At 39.7% G+C, this 24,141-nt stretch overlaps 1 pseudogene; it reads left to right on the top strand.

Annotated features, from left to right (window-relative positions):
- The window catches only part of LOC149143359 (uncharacterized), a 74,863-nt pseudogene extending 63,586 nt beyond the window's left edge, over positions 1-11,277 (top strand).
- Positions 11,278-24,141: the final 12,864 nt, after the last annotated feature.

Genomic DNA, 24,141 nt, shown 5'->3' with positions numbered 1-24,141 from the left:
ATTTAGGGTTTTCTACCCTAGAAGGCAACCCCTCACTATATATGAGGGAATTGTATTGCGTCTATGTACATCTATATTATGAGTGAGGAAGAGAGAGGAGATTGAGAGTGAAGAGGGTGTTACAGTGGATCTGCTGTAGGTTGTATCTCTTCAGTTTGCTGGATAATATAATAAAATAAGGATTGGCTGTTTCTCCGTGGATGTAGCCCAAACTGGGTGAACCATGTATATCAGTGTCTCTCTTGTTTTATGCATTTTCTGTGTTTATATTTCTGCAATATTTTGTGTTCCATTGCTCCGTAATATATAATTTTCTAACAACTTGTATCAGAGCCAAACGTCTATTTAGCTGATAAACTCGCAGGAGAGAAGGGTTCCTGATTCGAGTGGGAGCAATGGTGGAAGATGGTAGGATTAGGGTCGAAAAATTCAACGGCCAAAACTACTAGCCGTGGAAGATGCAGATGGAAGATTATCTATATAAGAGAGATCTATACCTACCATTGAGCAGAAAGACAAAGAAGCTGACGAGTATGACAGACATAGAATGGGATATTCTCGACAGAAAGGCTCTTGGAACAATACGGTTGTGCCTAGCGGCGTCGGTAGCGTTTAATATTTCAAAGGAAACGACAACAGAGAGTTTAATGTCAGCATTGGCCAAACTATATGAAAAACCCTTGGCCTCAAATAAGGTATTTCTTATGAAGAATTTATTTAATATGAAGATGTCAAAAGGTGGATCTCGTGCAGACCATTTAAATGATTTTAATACAGTTACAAGTCAGTTAAGTTATGTCGGGGTAAATTTTGATGATGAAGTTAGGGCTTTGTTATTTCTGTGCTCATTTCCAGAAAGTTGGAATGGTTTAGTTATGGCCATTAGTAACTCTGTCTCTGGATCTAGTACTTTAAAGTTTGATGATGTTGTCGGTGCAATCCTTAGCGAGGAAATGCGATGGAAAAGCTCCGGTGAGACATCAGGTAATGCTTTGACTGCAGAGACTAGGGGAAGAAAAATGGAAAGAGGAAAGAACTCTGGATATCGTAGTGCCGTGCATGTCCTAACAAAGATCCAAGTCATTCGAGAATGGCCAACCCCGACCACTTTAACAGAGCTTCGTGTTGGGATTCTCCCATATCACTTTTCCTTTGAGTTAGATTACTAAGGGTGGAGCGAAATCAAAGTTTTCCTGGTCTGAGTCCTAATAGAATGCGTTCGTTGAGTTGAGGCATTGCCTCTGTTTTGCACCAGTACTCACACTGCCATACTTGCAACAACCATTTGAAATCGAGACAGTCGCCTTAGACTATGCTATTGGTGCATTCCTCACCCAACAAAGACATCTAGTGGCCTATCATAGTGAAACACTTTCTGATACAATTCTTAAGTATGCCACCTATGATAAAGAGATGTATTCCATCGTGAAATCTTTCCGACAATGGAAGCACTACATTTTGGGGAAGGAGACGGTCATCCACACTGATCACTGACCTCTTCAATTTATACAGACATAAGGGAAGTTGCAGAACAATCGCCATCAGAAGTGGTCTACATATCTACAACAATTCCACTTGAACATTAAATATAAAAAGGGCAGCAACAATCATGTTGCAGACTGCCTCAACCAACCCCCAGTTGTAGCACTGACTACTGTGTAGAAAAGCTTGTAGATGCACAAGCTAATGCAATTTGCTAAAGAAAGAGATAAGAATATACTTCTACTCTTTACAGGGGAAGCCCATAAACATCGAGAAAACAATAATCGATAGAGGAAGAGAATCAAAGGCACATAACACAATAAATATTTGGGGAAAGGCACAACTCAAAACCCCACTATTTGTTTTGTATTAATCTAGAAAATCAAGATGAAATTACAATGCTTGTTCTCTCTATAACAATGCCAACACTCAGCAAATTCAAACTCCAACTCATAAGCAAGCTCAAGGCCAAAGCTTAGCCTCTTCACAAGCTCTCCAAGTCTCTATTCCAATGTGCAATTCCTATGAAGAATGGCTTGTATTTAAAGGAAAATAAAGCCTCTAAAAATATCACAATCCCTCAAGGATCAATTCTTGAATGCATACATTGTCAATGCAACTTAGAAAAATCTAAAACAATTAGTACACTGTCCCTGCACTCTAGTCTCAACTAGGTCTTTCTCAGAATCAACATGCATGAGTTTTTGATGGTGGAATCTTCAATTAAATAGAGTAGCACTAATTAGGTCACTATTGTCCCAACTGACTGCTTACTCACTATTAGTTCCTAAAACTGATTGGAACTAATTTAACTGGAATTAACTCAATAAACTGAGTTAACTAATTACAAATCATTCATAACTCATCCTTAACTCCTATAAGGTAGGGAGAACATATACATGTATCCTAAAAGACTTCGAATTCGAATTTCCTAAATTAATTATTTTCAAATTTCTATGAGAAAAGAATTCTATTTTAATTCACAGTTTAATTAAAGGACAAATTAAACTGGAATTTCTTGTTGCCATTTCTCAACACTCCCTCTCGACAAGAAAGGGATTATCCACTACCCTGATCCTGTTTCTGTGAAACTCAAATTTACGTCTTGGCAATGCCTTTGTCAAGATGTTAGCATCTTGCTCCTCATGGGAATGTAATCTAACAAAATGATCCACCTCAATACACAATCCCTGAGAGGATGATACCATATATCTATATGCTTGGACCGATCATGAAAAACTAGATTTTCAGAGAGTCTGATACAAATCTGATTATCACAATAAATCATTGTTGGATCCATCTACTGACCAAACAAACCAATTAGGATCTTCCTCATCCAGATAGCCTTACATGTTGTCTAACTTGCAGCCATGTAATTTGCCTCTATCGAACTGAGTGCAACCGATCTCTATTTCCTGTGGTACCAAGAAATTGCAGCTAACCCAATACTAAAGATCCCTCCTGATGTGGTCTTCCTGTCAGATGGAATCCCTGCCCAATTTTCAGCGATGAAGCCTTGAAGCTTCACTCTCTCTATCCGTCTGTACCACAACCCAAACTAAGTAGTGCCTCTGAGGTATCTGAATACATGCTTTTCCACCTTCCAATATAGCTTGGTAGGCTTAACCATCACTTACTAAGCTGGTTAACTGCATAACACATATCTGGTCATGTGTTCACCAAATACATGAGTGAACCCACAAGTTGCCTGTAAACAATAGCTTCCACTACTTCCCTTGAAGTAGCATCCTCCTTCCTCTAGTTACCAACTAGAGGAGTCTCCATGTGTAAACTGCTTTCCATGCGGAATCTCTTGAGTATCTCATTGGCATACTTGCCTTGAGAAACAAACAAATCCCCATCTCCTTGCCATACCTCCATGCTAAGAAAGTAATGCATGAGCCCCATGTCCTTCATCTCAGACTCTCTTGCAAGGTCCTCCTTGCAATATTTGATGAGCTTCTCATCATCTGTCAGTATGAGATCATCTACATAAAGTACAATGATCAAAATCTTACCTTCCACCACTATGTGATACAGGTTCGCATCTACTTCACTCTTCGTGAAGCCCAACCCAGTGAAGTAGCAATCTATCCTGGTGTACCAAGCACGGGGTGCTTGCTTCAGCCCATACAACACTCTCTTGATTCAGCACACATGCGACTCATGATCCAAGGTTTCAAAACATTTAGGCTGCTCTATGTACACCTCTTCCTCGATCATGCCATTGAGGAAGGCGATCTTCACATCCATCTGTGCAGATAGTGCCAAAATAGATCTGATAGATGAGTACCTTGCAAGAGGAGCAAAGGTCTCATCATAGTCAATCCCCTCTACCTGTGAAAAGCCACGGGCCACAAATCTGGCCTTATGCTTCTCAACATTACCATCTATAGCTTTCTTTACCTTGTAAAGCCAACAAGAGCTCACAACTGATTTGTCCTCCAGTCTCGGGAACACATCCCAAACACTGTTTTGAACTATGGAGTCATACTCCTCCACCATTGCATCAACCCAAATAGGCTTTTGCACTGCTTCCTGAAAGGAAGATGACTCTGTCACAACACATGCACCCATAAGTTCCATGTATCCAGTGTACCTCTTTGGTGACCTCCTATGTCTTCACTAAGAAGAGGGTGCTCCCACATTCTCCCATGCATCACCTAATAATTTGTCAGCCTCTCTAGTGTGCTTTCTTCCCTCTCTGGAAGACTCTGCCTGAGTGGATGTCTCCACTCTGCATGTGGCTTCTCCACATCAATCTTAGGATCCTCAACCTTAGGAACTAAGAGTTCCTCCTCTGCATGTAGCTGAAGCTCCCTCTCAAGGGATACTCGCATGGCCTTCTCCTCATCACACTTGACATCCCTATGAACCACTATCATCCGAATGGTTTACATGTACACCCGATAGTTGTGGGGAGTATCAGTGTACCACACAAATATCCCCAACTCTGCTATTGTCTCAAGATTCTTCTGTACATCTTTGGTCACATGGCAATAAATCGATGACCTAAAAATCCTAAAGTGACCAACGTCTGGCCTCTTACCGGAATAAGATTCCTTTGGTGTTTCACTCTCAAATATCCAATGTGGGCTATAGTTTTGAACATAAACTGTTGTGTTGCATGCCTCAGGCCACAAGTGTAGTGGTAGGCCCTTATCATGTAACATCTCCCTTGCTGCTCCTACTATGCTCCTATTCTTCCTCTCAGATACCCCATTCTGTTGAGGGTTATGAGGTTCCGTCAACTCTTGTTTAATCCCTTCCACTGCATAGAAGTTCTTAAACTCATTGGAGACATATTCTCCACCATTATCACTCTGTAAAGCTTCAACCTTCTTTCCTGACTCTTTCTCGACCAATTTTTTGAATTCACAAAACTTTGTGAATGTCTGATCCTTTCTCTGCATGAAAAAATCTAGCATTTACGAGAATAGTCATATACAAATATAACATAATACCAGTGTTTGGCGGTGGACACTGTCGAGAATGGTCCACACACATCTGAATGGACTCTCTCTAGAATAGGCTCTACTTGACTGTCTCTATCTCCAAAGGAAGACTTGGTGTATTTTCCCAAAGTACAACCCTTGCATGTATCAACTTGCTCAAGCATACCTTTGGGAAGACCGGTAGAGATTTGCTGCAATATCTTCAAAGCCCCATGATGCAAGTGGCCCAATTGCCTATGCCACAACTCACCGATGTCTCGGATCAACATCTTTTCCACTTTTTAACTCAAAGAAGCACAGTCCTCTACCTCTATCTTATAAAGATTCTGAACTTGAATCCCTATCTTCTTTACTTGACCCCTGGCTATGTGTCAAAGGAACACCTTTCCTTTCGAAAAAATCACATCATAGCCTTTATCCTGAACCATGGCAATGGATACCAAGTTTTTCGTCAGTCTAGGTACATGCATAACATTCTTCAAGGTGAGTGGAGCTACATGCTCCCTTTGAAAAATAATAGTGCCCACACCAATAACACTATACTTACCATCATAACCCATCTCGATATGCATCTTGAGATCTTTCTCCTCTAGTTCATTGAATAACTCTTTGTCGCCAGTCATGTGGAAAGAAGCCCCACTGTCTAAGTACCAGAAACTTCCCATCATTGAAGAAACCATGCATGTAATGAGGGAAAGGTCCAATTTGAATTGGGAGGCCAAAGCATCACGTGCTACTCCTCCCGAGGACTTCTCCTTGGAATTATTCTCGCCTTTCTCCATCTTGATTTTATGAAGTTTATCCTTCAATGCTAACTTCTTTTGATCACTTTTATTCTGATACAAGTTCGTCAATGTTTTCCACATAGCATGCGGAGTTTCCTTGCCATGGAGACTCGAGACAATGTGGTCTTGAACTCCCTCAAGGATTATCCACCTTGCATTTGCCACACACTTCTTCCATTCGGCCAAGTTCTGTGCATATATAGCTGCTAGTTTGGTGACTTCTTGATCAATGAATTCCTTCAAGCCATTATCTTCTAGCACAACCTCCATCACGTCCCTCTAGGCTATAAAATTCAAGATTCCTTCCAAGGCATACTCAAGCCTCAACCCATGGAACTCCATCTGCCGATCCTGAAGTATGTATGCAAATTCGACTTTCACCTGTAACCCAGAAACTCAAAACTTCGAAATCTCCTCTAGAGAGCTGATTTTAAATCAACGATATCTCCCTCATTCGAACTCCAATTCAGCCGATTTCTTTTTTGAATTTGGGTATATTTTCCAAAGGAATCAAAATCTGCAATTTGTTTATGAAAATTTTGCAAAAAAATTCTCAGAACTTCTTTGCAAACTCTCGACCCAAAAAACAATCTTGCTCCGATACCATGTAGAAAATCCTGTAGATTCACAAGCTAATGTAATTTGCTAAAGCAAAAGACAAGATCTACTTCTACTCTTTACAGAGGAAGCCCATAAAAATCAAGCAAAAAAAATCGATAGAGGAAGATAATCAAAGGCACAAAACACAATAAATATCTGGGGAAATCCACATCTCAAAAACCCATTATTTGTTTTATATTAATCCGGAAAATCAAGATGAAATTACAATGCTTTTTCTCTCTAGAACAATCCCAACACTCAACAAATTCAATCTCAAACTCATAAGCAAGGTCAAGGCCAAAGCTTAGCCTCTTCACAAGCTCTCCAAGTCTCTATTCCAATGTGTAATTCCTATGAAGAATAGCTTGTATTTAAAGGAAAATAAAGCCTCTAAAAATAGTGCAATCCCTCAAGGACCAGTTCTTGAATGCATTCACTATCAGTGCAACTCAGAAAAATATAAAACAATTAGTACACTGCCCCTGCACTCTAGTCTCAACTGGGTCTTTCTTAGAATCAACATGCATGAGTTTCTGATGGTGGAATCTTCAGTTAACTAGAGTAGCACTAATTAGGTCATTAGTGTCCCAACTAACTATTTACTCACTATTAATTCTTGAAACTGATTGTAACTAATTTAACTGGAATTAACTCAATAAAATGAGTTAAATAATTACAACTCATTCATCACTCATCCTTAACTCCTATAAGTTAGGGAAAACATATACATGTCTTCCAAAATACTTCGAATTCGAATTTCCTAAATTAATTATTTTCAAATTGCTATGAGAAAAGAATTCTATTTTAATTCACAGTTTAATTCAAGGAAAAATTAAACTGGAATTTCTTGTTGCCATTTCTCAACATATTGTTCTCAACTCTTGTGGTCACGAGACCTCTAGATGGTCATAACTATACAAAAATGATCCAGAGTTCATCTCGACTTACCAGATGCTAGTAGCTGGCAAGCAAGTTCCTCATTCCACCTCTAGGACACATTATTATGCTACCCGAGCCACCTTTGTGTTCCTTCAAGCGAGTGTGCCAAGATTATTTGGGAGGCGCACTATAGTCAGGTCACATGACATTTTGGTGTAGAGAAGATTGTGGATGTACTACAAAAGTACTTCTGTTGACCCAAATTCTGACTGGATGTTGGGAAATATATCAGATCTCGCAATTCTTAAGCCAATGCCAAGCCAACCATCAAGAAGAAAGGCTTGCACACTCCTCTACCTACTCCTAGCCAGCTGTGGGAATCCATCTCCATGGAATATATGTCTAACCTCCCTTCTACCAAGCATGGTAATGACTGTGTATTTGTGGTCGTCGACATATTTTCTAAGATGGCTATATTGGCAGCCTGTAAGAAGAGTATCACAGCAGAGGACACTGCTAAGCTGGTCTTATTTCCATTTTGTTTGTAAGCATATTTCAATATTTGAAATTAATGAAATGAAGTGTTATTTATTCTGCATCTTTGTATTTATGGTCATATATGTCATTTGTTGCATTCCTATTTAAATTCAGATCATTTGACCCCTCACGACAAAATCACTGTAAAATGACAGGGACTTCTACCTTGGAATTTTCAATAAGTCTCCTCATTATTCAATATCAAACCCCACCTTTTGTTTGTGCTATATGAAGCCATTCACCTATCAAGTTTGTGTGCCTTGATTTCTCTAATTAGGCCACCCTTCTATATTCACTCTGCAACTCTAATCCTAATTATACTTGCAAAGATTTGACCTTGAGTTTTCCCTTGTCTCTAGTCCTCCTAATACACCTACCAATCTTGAACTTATGACCTGCAACAATATTAGAAGGTTTGGTTCTCAACCTCCCATTGGAATGAATGAAATAACGTAGAAGGGCTGAATGCAATGGTAGTTAGGCTAACATAGAGATAATCGCCCCTTTAGATAAGGCATCATCACACGTTCAGACAAAGAAATTAAACACAAGGAATAACTAGACAAAAATTTAGATTAATTCATAAAGATGTATTTACAAAGGACTTACATGACTATTCTACAGCCGAATCTTATATCTGCTTTCTCAGGCTGGCTCTCTCTGTCTTTGAGCTCCTTGAGCTCTACTCATTAACTATTATTTCTCTAATCCCTCCCTCTCTCTCTCTCTAAGCTCCTTGAGCTCTACTAATTAACTGTTATTTATCTAATTCCCTCGAAGCCTCTTGAGCTCTAATTGTAGATATGTGTAGCTTCCTACTGGTTGGAAATATCCTAACATAACAAAGGTTATTCTGATTTTTGTCCCAATTCCTAGAAACTACCTAACACTTCAGCTTGACATTTGTTAGTTTTACAAAGGTCTGCTTGGCCGTACTACCATCTCACCAAAACAAATTAAAAACCTAACAACTCAAATTATTTCTATAACCAGGGCACATAATTACATCAAAACCCACCATTTTCTAATTTATACAAATTACATTTGAGGGAAATTTCTTTCCCTTCGGAAATTTCATGACCTCCTTTGGGTTTGGGAAAAATTGGATCAATTAGGGGTTGATGCTCATGCATCAGATTCCCAAAGTTGAAAATTTTCATGACCTATTGGTCATGTGTTGTTGATTGCACAATCCTCCAAGGTCCCAAACTTTATGATGTTGATATTTATTCGGTTGCTTGCTTGGTCGTCCTGCTATTTCTCAACTCTCTAAACTTTGTTTTGCAACTATCCATTTGTCCATTGATGATGTTGTTGAAACTTCGTAAGACCCACTGACATATTTAAAATTTTTACATTTAATATAGAATATATCATAACAAATTCTATATTAAATGTGATCACTATTGAAACTATGATATCTGTGGGTCCCTTCTCACATGAAACATTTAGAATATAAAATTAGTGTATCTCCTTCTTTCTCCCATAAAATAATTTTGGAATAATCTTGTACAAGAACCGAAGTGTTTAGGAACGGTGGCTCCAGAAAATATATGAATGTGTTTCCCTATTTCAAGCATCATTCAAGTACTTGTATCCACTCTGTTGGAGTTTATAGGCACATTACTATGAAATTAAGGGTGCAGGTGGAGGTTCTGTTTGGAAAAAGGGAAAACAATGGAAGTGGGTCCGAGGTTTCGATTAGAATGAATTATGCTGATAGATAGGGGCACTTTTAAGTTCAGACCAATGGGATAGAAACAAGGTCTGCTAAAGTTAGTAGTAATGACCATATTCAGGTTTCGTCTGTTGGTTTTGAGTCGGCGCAAATTGCAGGAGATGTTGATATAGTTGCCGATGGCATAGGATTGTTAGCTATGATGACCCTAATGACAATAATGAGATAATCAAAAGATACAGAGAAAAGAGATATCATTTTCCAATGTCTCTAATTTTACAGAGAGTACGAGTTGAGATTGTGACACTTAAGGAGTAAGTTTACCAATTAAACCTCCAAACTAAGGGGGAACTTGAGAGCCTTATCTACATGGATGATAAAGGTAGATTGGAAATATGACATTGAGATACTCTTGAGTAATTTTTAAAGGACCATTAAAGATTGAAAATTTTGTTTGTACTTGTAGACTATGTCACACGATTCGGGTTCGAATTCGAGTCCAATAACAATTAAGTTCAATTTTAATTCAAATTTTTCGATGAGGTTCATATGAGGTTTGACATTAAGTTCGACTATACATATTTTTCAATATATGTATATATATGTGTGTGTGTATATATATATGTGTGTGTGTGTGTATATATATATATATATATATATATATATATATATATATATATATATATATATATGACATAAAATAATAAAAAATAAAAATCAATCAATAAATCTATATGAGTAGTAGTGAGCACCCACAGGCCACAAATCACAACCAATATTCACTTCACGCTCTAGGTAGCAGGGACAAGCAGCATTTAGAAATTGAATTCATGAAATTGTAGAGAAAACAACACACAACAACAACACTGAACAAAATAGAGCGAGTACACTCAAACTGAAGTTTGCTTGTGAAAATCTATCAACAACCATGGTAAATAAAGGCAAACTAGTGGCCACCACAGGAAAATAACTGGAGGGAAGTGAAACAAGAGAAAACCATGTGTTGCCGATGGGTTTTCTCATAAACCTAAAAACAACTGACAAAAGACGTCCAAACTCTAACCTCAAACCCCAATTTTAATTTTTTTTTTTATAAAATTTGGCTTCGGGTTCGTCTTTAGGTTCGAATTTGTTGAGGTTCGAATTTGAGGTTCAACTATCATGATCGATGAACTTGAATGAATTTGATTTTTTTTTTTTGGTTTCGCTGAATTTCAAACCTCAAGGTTCAAATTCGGATAACCCTGTCACATAGCTTGCAGAGTGTGATGCATCAATCCTCAAAAGGGAGAAAGCTGCATTTTTTGAAAGGAAACTGCTATCTTTCAAAGGGATGAGGCTTATGCAGACCAAAACATTGCAATTTTGATGCATGATGCAATAGTAATTGCTCTCAACTAATATTGGGATTGTGGTTGGAATGGCCAGAGAAGCTCTCCGTGTGGAACTCTATTCAATGCAAATATTTTACAAGTGCTATAGCATAAAATCCCACATTTATGTAGGAGAATAGAAAGCTATGCAACCTGAGAATGTAGCTTTTATGGCTCTTGTGTTATATACTCCACCATTTGAAGAAACTTAGAAAATGGCTAAGCGTACATCAAAGAAGAAATATGGTGAAAAATGAAGTGCTCCCAAGAGCAAACCTAATGGTTCTGAAACTATAAATTTGAGGTGAAAAGGAAAAATAGAAAAATAGAAAAAAAGAAAAAAAGAATAAAGACAGAGAGGAAATCCAGTGTCACAACCGAGGAAGTCTTAAATGGGAAAATCATTGTTGTCAAGAAACAACAAAAAACTTGATGTTGTGATGAATGGAATTGCTTTTGATATTTTGATTATGCATATTCCAGTTTGAAACTTACTTGGTTTTGGATTACACACTTTCAGATGGATAGTACCTAGGCACTCAAATTCCAACAAGAATGGGAGCTCCACAAATGACCCCCATGATCCCTGTCACAGAAATCGTAGAATAACGCAAAAAGAGATTTTAAGTGGAAACGAAGTTACGTGGCATGCCTAGGTTCAAGGTTCAATGTGTGAACATGGTTATGATGCCTAGGTGCAGTGTGCCTCAGTGTAGCACCATAATTGAGATTTATTTATTTATTTATTTGTTTTTTTCACAGGGTGGGAAAACCTATCATAACTTAGTTGTCAAATCAATAGCGAGGACAACCATCTCTGGCTGCTATCCCCAAATGCAAGTTGATTCATCACCGTTATTCAAGGAAAACCACACCACCTGGAATAACCACTGGTGGTGCGTAAAGGGGCAGACTTTCACTCTTGGAAAATGTCTCAGGGTCTTGGGCCGTTACCCTGTTTCCTTACGTCCGAGGAAGACAAGCTCTTAGCCAAGCATGTGCAATTTTAGGGCATACTCCAAGCCCATAATTGGGATATATATGTATGGTACAAGTATTTGACATATAATTAAAAAAATAAAATATGCCAATTTCAATCCTTTTCAATCTATCCATTTATATGTATGAATCATTCTTACCATTGTTAGTAATGGATACATCAATACTAAATGAATTAACACCAATACATGTTTATTGATGCATGCTTCCTCAATTACATCTTGTTATATGTATATCTATAAACTGTAATCATGACAATTTTATAACACCAATAATCAATTTACAATAAGGTACCATTTTCCCAATTGAGTGTAAAAACTTCAATGTAGATTGGTCACAGTCCTTGTGATCCAGGTGGATATTGGTGGCCACCTGCCAATTCCACTTGGACCCCCACCATTGTTTCTTTCAATTTTTTATTTTCCTTAATTGTAGCATAGTTTACTATTTTTAGCAGTTTTTCGGGTCCTAAACTTCCAGAGCCGTTTTGAGGCCCTAAATAATGTTTTTTTGGAAATCTACCGCCAACGAGTTTTTGTCTAGCATTGTCTTTTCTATCGCAGTCCTCATAGAAATCTTTCCAATGGGTTATCATGCATGTCAAATGGAGATAATATGACCAAGTCGCGACCCTGAGAAGTTGGCTGTCTAACTCACCCCAACGGGGCCCATAAACTCTTGGTGTTACATCTCCTCGGGTTAGGGTTTTGGTTGTTTAGGGTTTTCTCTTATTGTTCAATAATAAAGAGACCCTTGAGCCTCATTGTAACAGAGTTTAGAGGAATGTAGCCACCACATCTCTTCTCAGAGATAAGCTACCATCGCCCGAGCTAGTCTTATTTCCATTCTGTTTGTAAGCATATTTTAGTATTTGATATTAATGAAATGAAGTGTTATTTCTACTGCATTTTTGTATTTATGGTTATATCTGTAATGTGTTGTGTTCCTGTTTAAATCCAGATCAGTGGTATCAGAGCAGTTTGCTCTTTCTTTGTTTTTCTTTGCATGTCCCCAACGAGGTCGAGACATAAGGTGTTAGGGCTTGAACTGGTCGAACCTTTGCAAGATCAGCCTCACAAATCCTGACGGCCTACCATGGCAAATGAAAAGAAAGAAGAGGGGACAAGAGATCCTATCAAAATATTTCTCAAGGAAGCCCTTGAGCGACAAAGGAACGCGATGATGGACAACTTTGCCCAGATCCTTCAACGGCTACCCATGGGTGACACATCTACTTCCGGAAACTACTCTGGAAGTGCCACACCCTTGAAGGTACAAGTTAACTTTGAAATTCCCATATTTGGGGGTTAGATAAATGCAGATGCTGTAGACAAATGGTTAAATCTGCTAGAAGGATATTTTTCTGTTCATGATTTTTCCAGTCAGGAAAAGATCACCTTTGCACTTCTCAAAGCAACCCCCCACGTTAAGGACTGATGGGTGTTGTGTGTGGAGCATGATTATTCAGAGGTCTTTTGTTTCAGCTGGATATATACCCCAGGAAGTTTGTACGCCCCTCCACGCGGGGGGGGGGGGGTGTGGGGGGGACTTGTGCCCCCCGCGGGGTCTTGGGGGGCCGACGGCTGGGGGGTCCAGGGGCCAGCGGTTCCCCAGCGGGGGCGCGGGGGAAGTGCCCCTGAAGCCAAAAATAGATGTAAAATTGCCTTGTAAAAGTATAGTAATTTCTAGTCAATCTGGGCCGTTCATTAGGCGGATGATCTGACCGTAGAACTTATGTTTAGTTTAGGTTTTTTTCCCTAGAAGGCAACCCCTCTCTTTGTATTAGGGCATTGTATTTGAGGCTGTGACATAGATGTGTATTCTCTGAGCGAGAAATAGAGAAGTGAGACTGTGAGAGAAAACAGAGGATATTACAGCGGATTTGCTGTAGGTTGTGTCTCTTCATTTTGATGGATAATAGAAAGGAAGGACTGGCTATTCGGGGTGGACGTAGCCCAAACTGGGTGAACCACGTATATCTGTGTCTCTCTTGTTTTATGTGTTTTCTGTGTTTATATTTCTGTAATAGTTTATGTGTTCCATTGCTCCGTAATATATAATTTTCTAACAACTGGTATCAGAGCAGAAGGACTATTTGGTTGATAAACTCGCAGGAAAGAAGGGTTCCTCGTTCGAGTGGGAGCAATGGCAGAAGATGGTAAGTTTAGGGTCAAGAAATTTAACCGCCAAAACTTCTCGCTATGGAAGATGCAGATGGAAGATTATCTGTATCAGAAAGATCTGTACCTACCATTGAGTGGAAAAACAAAGAAACCGATGGTTATGACAGATGAAGAATGGAACCTTTCGATAGAAAGGCACTCAGAACAATACGGTTGTGCCTCGCTGCGTCAGTCGCCTTCAACATTTCAAAGGAAACAACGACAGAGGGTTTGATTCAGGCATTGTCGAAACTATATGAAAAACCCTCAGCCTCAAACAAGGTATTTCTTATGAAACGACTAATTAATATGAAGACGTCGGAAGGTGGATCTATTGCAGATCATTTAAATGATTTTAATACAATTACAAGTCAGTTAAGTTCTATAGGGGTAAACTTTGAAGATGAAGTTAGAGCTTTATTATTCTTGTGCTCATTACCAGAAAGTTGGAATGGTTTAGTAATGGCCATTAGTAACTCTGTCTCTGGATCTAGTACTTTAAAGTTTGATGATGTTGTCGGTACTATCCTTAGCGAGGAAATGTGACGGAAAAGCTCCAGTGAGACATCGGGTAATGCTTTGAGTGCAGAGTCTAGGGGAAGAAAAATGGAAAGAGGAAAGAGCTTAGGATATTGCAATAAATCAAGGAAAGGCAGATCCAAGTCCAGATCGGGGATAGTGTGCTAGAAATGTGGAAAGAAAGGACACCTAAAGAAAGACTGTAGATCTCAGAAGAGAAAATAAGGAGATGCACAACAAGAAAACAATCATGAAGCAAATGTGACAGTTGAGGCGTTACAAGATGCTTTGATTCTTTCTTTCAAAAATATTACTGATTCCTGGGTGGTAGATTCAGGGGCCTCATTCCATGCCATACCTGATAAGGAACACTTTCATGACTATGTTCAAGGAGATTTTGGACAAGTTCGTTTGGGTGATGATAAACCCTGTAAAATTGTTGGAATGGGTAAGGTTCTTGTAAAACAACAGAATGGAAACCAATGGCTACTAAAGGAGGTAAGGCATGTTCCAGATCTAAAGAAAAATCTGATTTCAACAGGGCAGTTAGGCGATGAAGGTTGTGTGACAAATTTCACAGATAAAGCTTGGAAGGTCACCAAAGGAGCCCTGGTAATAACAAAAGGTGAAAAGGTTGGTACATTGTATTTATGCAATGGTATTTCTAACTCTGTTAATGCTTTAACTTCCAAAGGAGCAGATGCAACATTATGGCATCATAGGCTTGGACACATGAGTGAAAAGGGGATGAAGATTCTTCACTCAAGGAATTTGTTTCCGGGTTTGAAGAATGTTGATTTGGAATTTTGTGAAAATTGCATTTATGGAAAACAGAAGAGAGTCAGATTTCTCAGAGTTGGGAAAGAAAAGAAGAGCGAAAAATTAGAGCTTGTGCATACAGATGTATGGGGACCTGCTCAGGTATCATCTCTCGGTGGCTCTCATTATTATGTTACCTTTATTGATGATGCAACTAGAAAAACTTGGATTTATTGTATTAAGAACAAATCTGATGTATTTGATACTTTCAAGAAATGGAAAGCTTTGGTTGAGATTGAGATAGGAAAGAAATTGAAGTGTCTTAGATCAAACAATGGAGGTGAATATTGCAGCAAAGAGTTTGATAGGTATTGTTCAGAGCATGGAATTCGCAGAGAGAAGATATTTCCAAGAACACCACAAGAAAATGGTGTGTTAGAAAGGATGAACAAAGCAATCATGGAGCGTGCAAGGTGCATGAGATTGCATGCAGGATTGCCTTTACAGTTTTGGGTAGATGCTGTAGATACTGCTGTTTATCTAATAAACAGAGGGCCTTCAAGTTCCTTGGATGGTGGTGTTCTAGAGGTAGCATGGACAGGTAAAAAGGTAAACTACTCATTTTTAAAGCCTTTTGGTTGTGAGGCATTTGTCCATATTTATAAAGAAAATAGAACAAAGCTTGAGGCAAAGTCAAAGAAATGTACCTTTATTGGATATGGTGTTAATGATTTTGGTTATCGCTTATATGATTACGAAAATCACAAAATCATTAGGAGCAGAGATGTAATATTCAATGAAAAGGTCTTGTTTAAGAATCAGTTGCAGGAAAATAAGCAAGAAAAAGAAAACAAGGAATATGCAGTTCTTGACGAAATCACTGAAAAAGTAAAGGTGCCTAAAAATAATAATAATCAACGACCACAAAAACAACAACCACCACAACAGCAACAAGCACCCCAAACACCTGAAAGTGGTGTTAGAAGATCTACCAGGATAAGTAGACCCCCTTAACGATACTCTCCTTCATTATATTATTTATTGTTGACTGATTCTGGTGAACCCGAATGCTATGAAGAAGCAATGAAGGTTGAAAGCAGGAAGAAGTGGGAGGCAACCAGGGAAGAAGAGATGGACTCCTTAATGCATAACCAGACTTGGGACTTAGTTAGGTTGCCTGCAGGAAAAACTACATTGAAGAATAAATGGGTTTACAGGCTGAAGAAATAAGATGGAGGAAAACAGAGGTACAAAGCTAGACTTGTGGTGAAGGGGTTTGCACAGAAGAAAGGTATTGATTTTGATGAAATATTTTCTCCTGTTGTTAAAATGACTTCAATTAGAACTATTTTAAGTCTAGTAGCAGCTGAAGATTTGCATCTTGAGCAGTTAGATGTAAAGACAACCTTTCTCCATGGGGATTTGGAGGAAGAGATATATATGCAGCAGCCACAAGGATGTTAGGTGAAAGGGAAGGAGAAACTAGTGTGCAGGTTGAAGAAGAGCTTGTATGGCTTAAAGCAGGCTCCAAGGTAGTGGTATCTAAAATTTGACAAGTTTATGTCTGAACAAGGTTATACTAGATGCCACTCTGATCATTGTGTTTATCTGAAAAAGCAAAATGATGGCAGCTATATTATATTGTTATTATATGTAGATGACATGCTTGTTGCAGGGTCTAACATGCAGGAAATAAATGTGCTCAAAAAAAAATTGGCAAATTCATTTGCAATGAAGGATTTGGGAGCTGCAAAACAAATCCTTGGTATGAGAATCACCAAAGACAGGAAAAATCGCAAATTAACATTGTCTCAGAATGAGTACATACAAAAGGTGTTGAAAAGATTTAATATGCACAATGCAAAACCAATTAGTACACCTTTTGCTAGCCATTTCAAACTTAGTAAGGAAATGTGCCCAAAGACCCAAGAAGACATGGATTATATGTCTAAAGTTCCATATGCATCAGCAGTTGGAAGCTTAATGTATGCAATGGTCTGCACAAGGCCTGATATTGCATATGCAGTGGGAGTTGTAAGCAGATACATGAACAATCCAGGAAAGGAACATTGGATGGCAGTGAAATGGATTCTCAGATATTTGAAAGGTACCACAAATCAAATATTATGCTTTGGTGGTTCAAACATTTCTCTACAGGGATATGTTGATGCAGATATGGAAGGTGACAGAGATAATAGGAGGAGCACTACAGGATATGTATTTACTGTTGGTGGAACAACTATTAGTTGGGTTTCAAAAATCCAAAGTGTTGTTGTGCTTTCAACAATAGAAGCAGAATATGTTGCTGCTACAGAGGCTAGTAAAGAAATGAATTGGTTACAAAGGTTTATGGGTGAATTGGGTAAGGAGCATGATATGGGCACGTTATACAGTGATAGCCAAAGTGCCATTCATCTTGCAAAGAACTTAGAATTTCATTCCAGGACTAAACACATACAGCTCAAGTACCATTTCATACGATCAGTGTTGGAAGATGGAGAGTTGAAGCTGGAAAAGATACACACTAGCCAGAATCCTGCAGACATGCTAACAAAAGTTGTAACCAGGGAGAAACTGAGAACATGCTCAGTTTCAATTGGTCTTCAAGGATGACAATGAAGATTAGAAACAACCAGGTCCAAAGAGGAGTCATTTTCCAGCAAATGAAGCAGTGATGGAGTTTCTACAATCATTCTCCAAGTGGGAGATTGTTGTGTGTGGAGCATGATTGTTTAGAGGTCTTTTGTTTCAGCCGGATGTATACCCCAGGAAGTTTGTACACCCCTCCACGTGGGGGGGTGCAGGGGGGACTTGTCCCCCCCGCGGGGGTCCGAGGGGGCCGATCCCCCCCATCTGGGGGGTCTGGGGGCCAGCGGTCCTCCGGCGGGGGCTCGGGGGTAGTGCCCCCGAAGCCAAAATAGATGTAAAATTGCCTCGTAAAAGTATAGTAATTTCTAGTCAATCTGGGCCATTCATTAGGCGGATGATCTGACGGTAGAACTTATGTTTAGTTTAGGGTTTTTTTCCCTAGAAGGCAACCCCTCTCTTTGTATGAGGGCATTGTATTTGAGGCTGTGACATAGATGTGTATTCTCTGAGCGAGAAATAGAGAGGTGAGACTGTGAGAGAAAACAGAGGATATTGCAACAGATTTGCTGTAGGTTGTGTCTCTTCATTTTGCTAGATAATAGAAAGGAAGGACTGGCTGTTCGGGGTGGACGTAGCCCAAACTGGGTGAACCACGTATATCTGTGTCTCTCTTGTTTTATGTGTTTTCTGTGTTTATATTTCTGTAATATTTTATGTGTTCCATTGCTCCGTAATATATAATTTTCTAACAGTGGGAAACCTACTGTGAGCAGAAGGATGAAAGTATGAACTCATTATTTTCGACCACACCCACTTGGAACTCATTCTGGGATGCCATCAAGGAGCAGTACTACTTTTTCAGGAGCTATGAGGATAATACATAAAGTGGACAACACTGCGATAGGGAAGGGACCAAGATGTGTCAGAGTTTAGCAATGTTTTTCATACCCTTCGCACGAAGTTGGGTATTAAGGATTCTGAGAAGCATTTGGTTCTCAAGTACCTTAGCCACCTGAAAATGTACATCCATGACGAGATGGAATTCCTGGACATCTCGTCGCTCGGCATGGCATTTCAATATGCTGTCAAGATCAAGAAAAATTTTAAACAGAAGAAGCAAGACTTTGGATCTGCAAATTCAAAGCAAGGGAAAGGTTCCCCCAAACCACAGAACAAAGGACAAAGCCAAGGCGGGGTGACCCAGGACAACTCGCCAAAGCTGCAAGCAAAGAACAACACCGTGGAGCCAAAGAAGGACATGGGAAAGTGGTGTGAGTTCCATAAGAGCTCCACTCACAACATAAGTGAGTGTCGGGCCAAGTAGTCACTGGTGGCCAAGCTAAAGGCTTCAGAATCAGATGCATGTTATGAATCTGAGTCAGAACTTGATAAGGGGAATGACAAAGGGAAGCAGATTATTGATGCAGAGCCCAACACCACCGTTACCACCATAAATATCTAGAAGGAGGAACCTGAAGATCCAGAGGAGGAGGAGCACCTCTTCCACTCCCAAATGTGGGTAAAGGGTTCCCCGCTACAGTTCATTGTCGATAGAGGGAGCCAAAATAACCTCATTTTGGTAGAGGTCGTGAAGCGGCTGGGCTTATCGACCACATCATATCCACAACCGTACACCATCGGGTGGCTTCACCAAGGACGAGATCTTCGCATGAGCCAGCTGTGCTACCTTCCATACAACATCAAGCCCTTCACGGATGAGGTATTATGTGACGTTGCTCCCCTTGATTTTTGTAATGTATTATTAGGCCAACCATACTTACGGAAGTGACATGCTGTGTATGAGTCAAGGCCTTGTGCTGTTATTTTTACTTTGGGAAATAAGTTGTACAGGATATCGGAGGTAGCACCGCCTACCACCATCTCTTTGGTTACTGCAAAACAATGTAGTAAGCTCATTTCCAAAATCAGGAATTTTTTTTTTCCTGATGATACGCCTTCAGGGAAAGAAGAAGATAGTGGCCACAACCTCTAGATAGGGTCCCTCTACATGACAACAACAAATGGACAAGGTCGTGGAGGAGTACGAGGACATATTCACCTCCCCCACAAGGGTGCCTCTGCACTTTCATGTCAGGAACTCCATCGATCTGACCCCAGGTGCGCCACTGCCCAATGGACTAATCTATCGGCGCTCTATTATGGAGAACGAAAAAATAAAGAGGCAGATTGAGGAGCTGCAAAAAGGTCACATCCATCCAAGTTCATCACCCTGTGGGAGCCTGATCATGTTGGTACAGAAGAAGGATGGGACTTGGAGACTTTGTATTGAATATCGGGCACTGAAAAAGATCACTTTCCAGAATAGGTACCTAATCCCACTGATTGATGAACTTCTGGACCAACTGAAGGGGGAAAAATATTTCAGCAAATCAACTTGAAGTCTGGCTATCACCAGGTACCAATCAAACCCTCCGATGTGTGGAAGACTGTCTTCAAAGACAAGGAGGGCCCTTTCAAATGGTTGGTTATGCCTTTTAGGTTGACAAATGCTCCTGCAAACTTCATGAGGCTGATGGATGACATCTTATGACCATTCACCAAATCATTTGTAGCGATATACTTGGATGACATCCTAATCTTTAGCTAGAGTTGGGAAGAGCACCTCCACCACATACGACAGGTTCTCCAAACACCGCGACAACACAAGCTGTGTGCTAATTTGGAGAAATGAACTTTTGGCATGACCCAGGTTCAGTATCTAGGATACATTATTGATGAACAAGGGGTGCATGTGGATCTAACCAAGATCCAATTCATTTGGGATTGACCAGCCCCAACCACTTTGATAGGGCTCCGTAGCTTTTTGGGTCTTGCCAATTTCTACCACAGGTTCTTGTTGGGATTCTCTCATATCACTTGGCCCTCGAGTCAAGTCACCAAGGGAGGAACAAAAGAAAAATTATTTTGGTTTAAATCTCAACAGAAGGCATTCAAAGAGTTGAAACATCGTCTCTGCTCCGCACCAAGGCTCACTTTACTAGACTTGAAACAACCATTTGAGATTGAGACAAATGCCTCTGACTATACTATTGGGGCAGTCCTTACTCAATAGGGGAATCTAGTGGCATATCACAGTGAGACAATTTTAGACACAGTCTGGAAGTATCCCAGTTATGACAAAGAGATGTATTCCATTGTGTAGGCTTGCCGCCAATGGAAGTAATACATTTTGGGGAAGGAAACGATCATCCACATAGACCACCAACCCCTGCAGTTCATATAGATGTAAGGGAAGTTGCATAATGATCACCATAAAAAGTGGTCCACATACCTGCATTAGTTCCATTTGAATATCAAGTATAAGAAGGATAGCACCAATAATGTTGTACATTGCCTCAGCTGACCATCGATCATGGCGTTAACCAGCATGCTCAACTCTTATGGGAATGAGACTTTTGATTGGACACTTCTCTGCAAAAGCGACCCAGAGTTCGGACACACATACCAGATGCTCTTGGAGGGTTAGAAAGTTCCATATTTTCACCTCCAGGATGCCTTGCTATGCCACTTGGGACACCTTTGTGTTCCTTCAAGCGAGCGAGCCAAGATGTTTTGGGAAGCACACTATAGTTGGGCCACTGGGCATTTTAGGGTCGAGAAAACAATGGAAGTACTACAAAAGTATTACTACTGGCCAAATCTTCGACAGGATGTCGGTAAGTACATTAGATCCTACACTTCCTATGCCATTTCCAAACCGACCATCAATAAGCAAGGCCTCTATACTCCGCTGCCTACCCCTAGTCGACCTTGGGAATCCATCTCCATGGATTACATGTCGGGCATTACTTCTACTAAGCATGGTAACAATTTTGTTTTTGTGGTCCTCGATAGATTCTCAAAGATGACCATTCTAGCAGCCTGCAAGAAGAATATCACAACAAAAGCCACTACTAAACTCTTCTTTGAACGAGTGTGGGATCCCGCAGTCTATCATCTTAGATTAGGATAGTAGGTTCCTCAATACATTTTGGTCGAGTCTCTAATAGACGCTGGACATCAAGCTCACTAAGTCCACAACTTTCCATCCCCAAACTGATGGCCAGAGAGAGGTTGTCAACAAGATGATCGTACAAATTCTACACATGTAAAACTCAAAACATCCACGCACATTGGATGAGAGCCTTCCCTATGTCCAACACAACTATAACCGAGCTCTCCACAGCTTGACTGTCCACAACCCTTTTCAGGTGGGCTTGGGATTCCAGCCACTATGTCCCATTGATGTGGCCATACCATTCAAAACTACTCAGGTAGATTCAACTCATGTCCAGTCGGAAGCCTATAAGGAAAACAACTTCATTGAGCACATCCAATATATCCACCCACAGGTCCATGACATTATGGAGAAATCAAATGCCAAGTACAAGCAGCAACATGATCAACATTGGGTGCCACACAAGTTTCGGGTGGGCAACAAAGTCCGGTTTCATTTGCAAAAGGAACGCCTTACCGGAGCCTATCATAAACTAAGACCAGTCTGATATGGTCCTTACACCATTAAGAAGGCCATGGGAGACAATGAATTTGAGCTTAGCATTCCCCCATTCCTTGGCCTGCACCCAGTGTTCAATGTGGACCGCATTCGACCATACTTCCCACCATTGTTGGACACATCAGACATTGTAGAACAACTCACACCTATAGAGTTAAATCCAATTTGCATGGAGAAAGCCACAACTGATTGGATCATGGACATGCTGATCAACAACACTCGCCAACAGAATATCCAACTGTATCGAGTTGTTAAAGCAGGCCAACTCCTTCACCAGGGACCAAGTTCAACATAAGTTTCCTCATCTCATGGAGGAACTCAACGCAATGGGGACCATTGCTTCTTAAGGGGGGAGGAATGATCCAGGTGGATATTGGTGGGCACCTTCCAATTCCACTTGGACCCCCACCATTGTTTCTTTTAGTTTTTCAGTTTCCTTAATTCTAGCACAATTTACTTTTTTTAGCATTTTTTTGGGTCCTAAACTTCCAGAGCCGTTTTGATGCCCTAAACAACATTTTTTTTACCGCTAGTGATTTTTCGTCTAAAATCATATTTTTTGTCATAGTCCTCGGAGATATCTTTCCAATGGGTTATCTTGTGCGTCAAACAGAGATAATATGACCAAGTCGCGACCCCAGGAAGTTGGCTGTCCAACTCACCCAAACGGGGCCCATAAACTCTTAGTGTTACATCTCCTCAGGTTAGGCTTTTGGTTGCTTAGGGTTTTCTCTTATTGTCCAATAATAAAAAGGCCCTTTAGCCTCATCGTAACAAATTTCAAAGGCATGTAGCCGCCACATTCTTCTCAGAGATAAACTACCATTGCCTGAGATAGTCTTATTTCCATTCTATTTGTAAGCATATTTCAACATTTGATATTAATGAAATGAAGTGTTATTTCTACTGCATATTTGTATTTATGGTTATACTTGTAATTTTTTGTGTTCCTGTTTAAATCCAGATCACCTTGTTCCTAATTTGAAGTAGCACCAATGTCCACTTCTTTTGTAAATCCCAATATACTCTTGGAAACACTAAGAGGGGTGGTGAATCAATATTTTTTTTTACAATTGTTATATTATACTAGTAAAGATAAGATAAGATAATTATATTTATGTCCAACTATTGACCAAAAAGTAGGTCAAAGGGATTGTTGAGTACAATGATGTCCATACAATGCGGGAGAACCAAACAATCTCCTATAAAAGATACAATGCATGAATATAAAAGATACAATGCATGAAGTATAAAATGTATAGTGCATGAACATAAAATATATAATGCATGAAGTGTGAAAGTTGAGAAGATACAAGAGCTAATACGTTTAAGGATCAGACCCATCTCTCCTAACATCCGAAGTTAAATGAAGAACACTAAAGAAAACTCAAAAAAGTCTGTTGTATCGATGAAGGTCCGATGGAAAGTTTGGATTGTCTACTAAATCGTTATCTGGGAGAGTTTGCACATTGTTGAGGTTTGAAAGACCTAGTACGTCCTTGAGGAATGGATTTGTGACATATCTGTTGCTGAGATCAATAGTTAAACACGAGTACAAAATGTAGAATAAGAAAAATAATATTATTAATAAAAATAGTGAGGAATCTTATCCTATTACAAACAATTAGGCTCCAACTGGTACAATAAAATTATAACTTCTTCAAGGCTCCAACCCTGAATGAAGACTCCAATCCTCAAATATCAGTCTAGGCTCCAACCTAGTCTCAATGAGGTTCCAACCTCTTGTGAGGACTGCAATCCTAAAAAACAATCTAGGCTCCAACTTGGTCTCAACGAGGCTCCAACCT

The sequence above is a fragment of the Pinus tabuliformis genome, chromosome X (genome assembly GCF_031772625.1).
Source record: "Pinus tabuliformis cultivar Carrire ecotype Pingquan chromosome X, CPIR1, whole genome shotgun sequence".
NCBI lineage: Eukaryota > Viridiplantae > Streptophyta > Pinopsida > Pinales > Pinaceae > Pinus > Pinus tabuliformis.
Note: the sequence above shows the minus strand (reverse complement) of the source record. Positions and strands in the feature narration are given on the sequence as shown.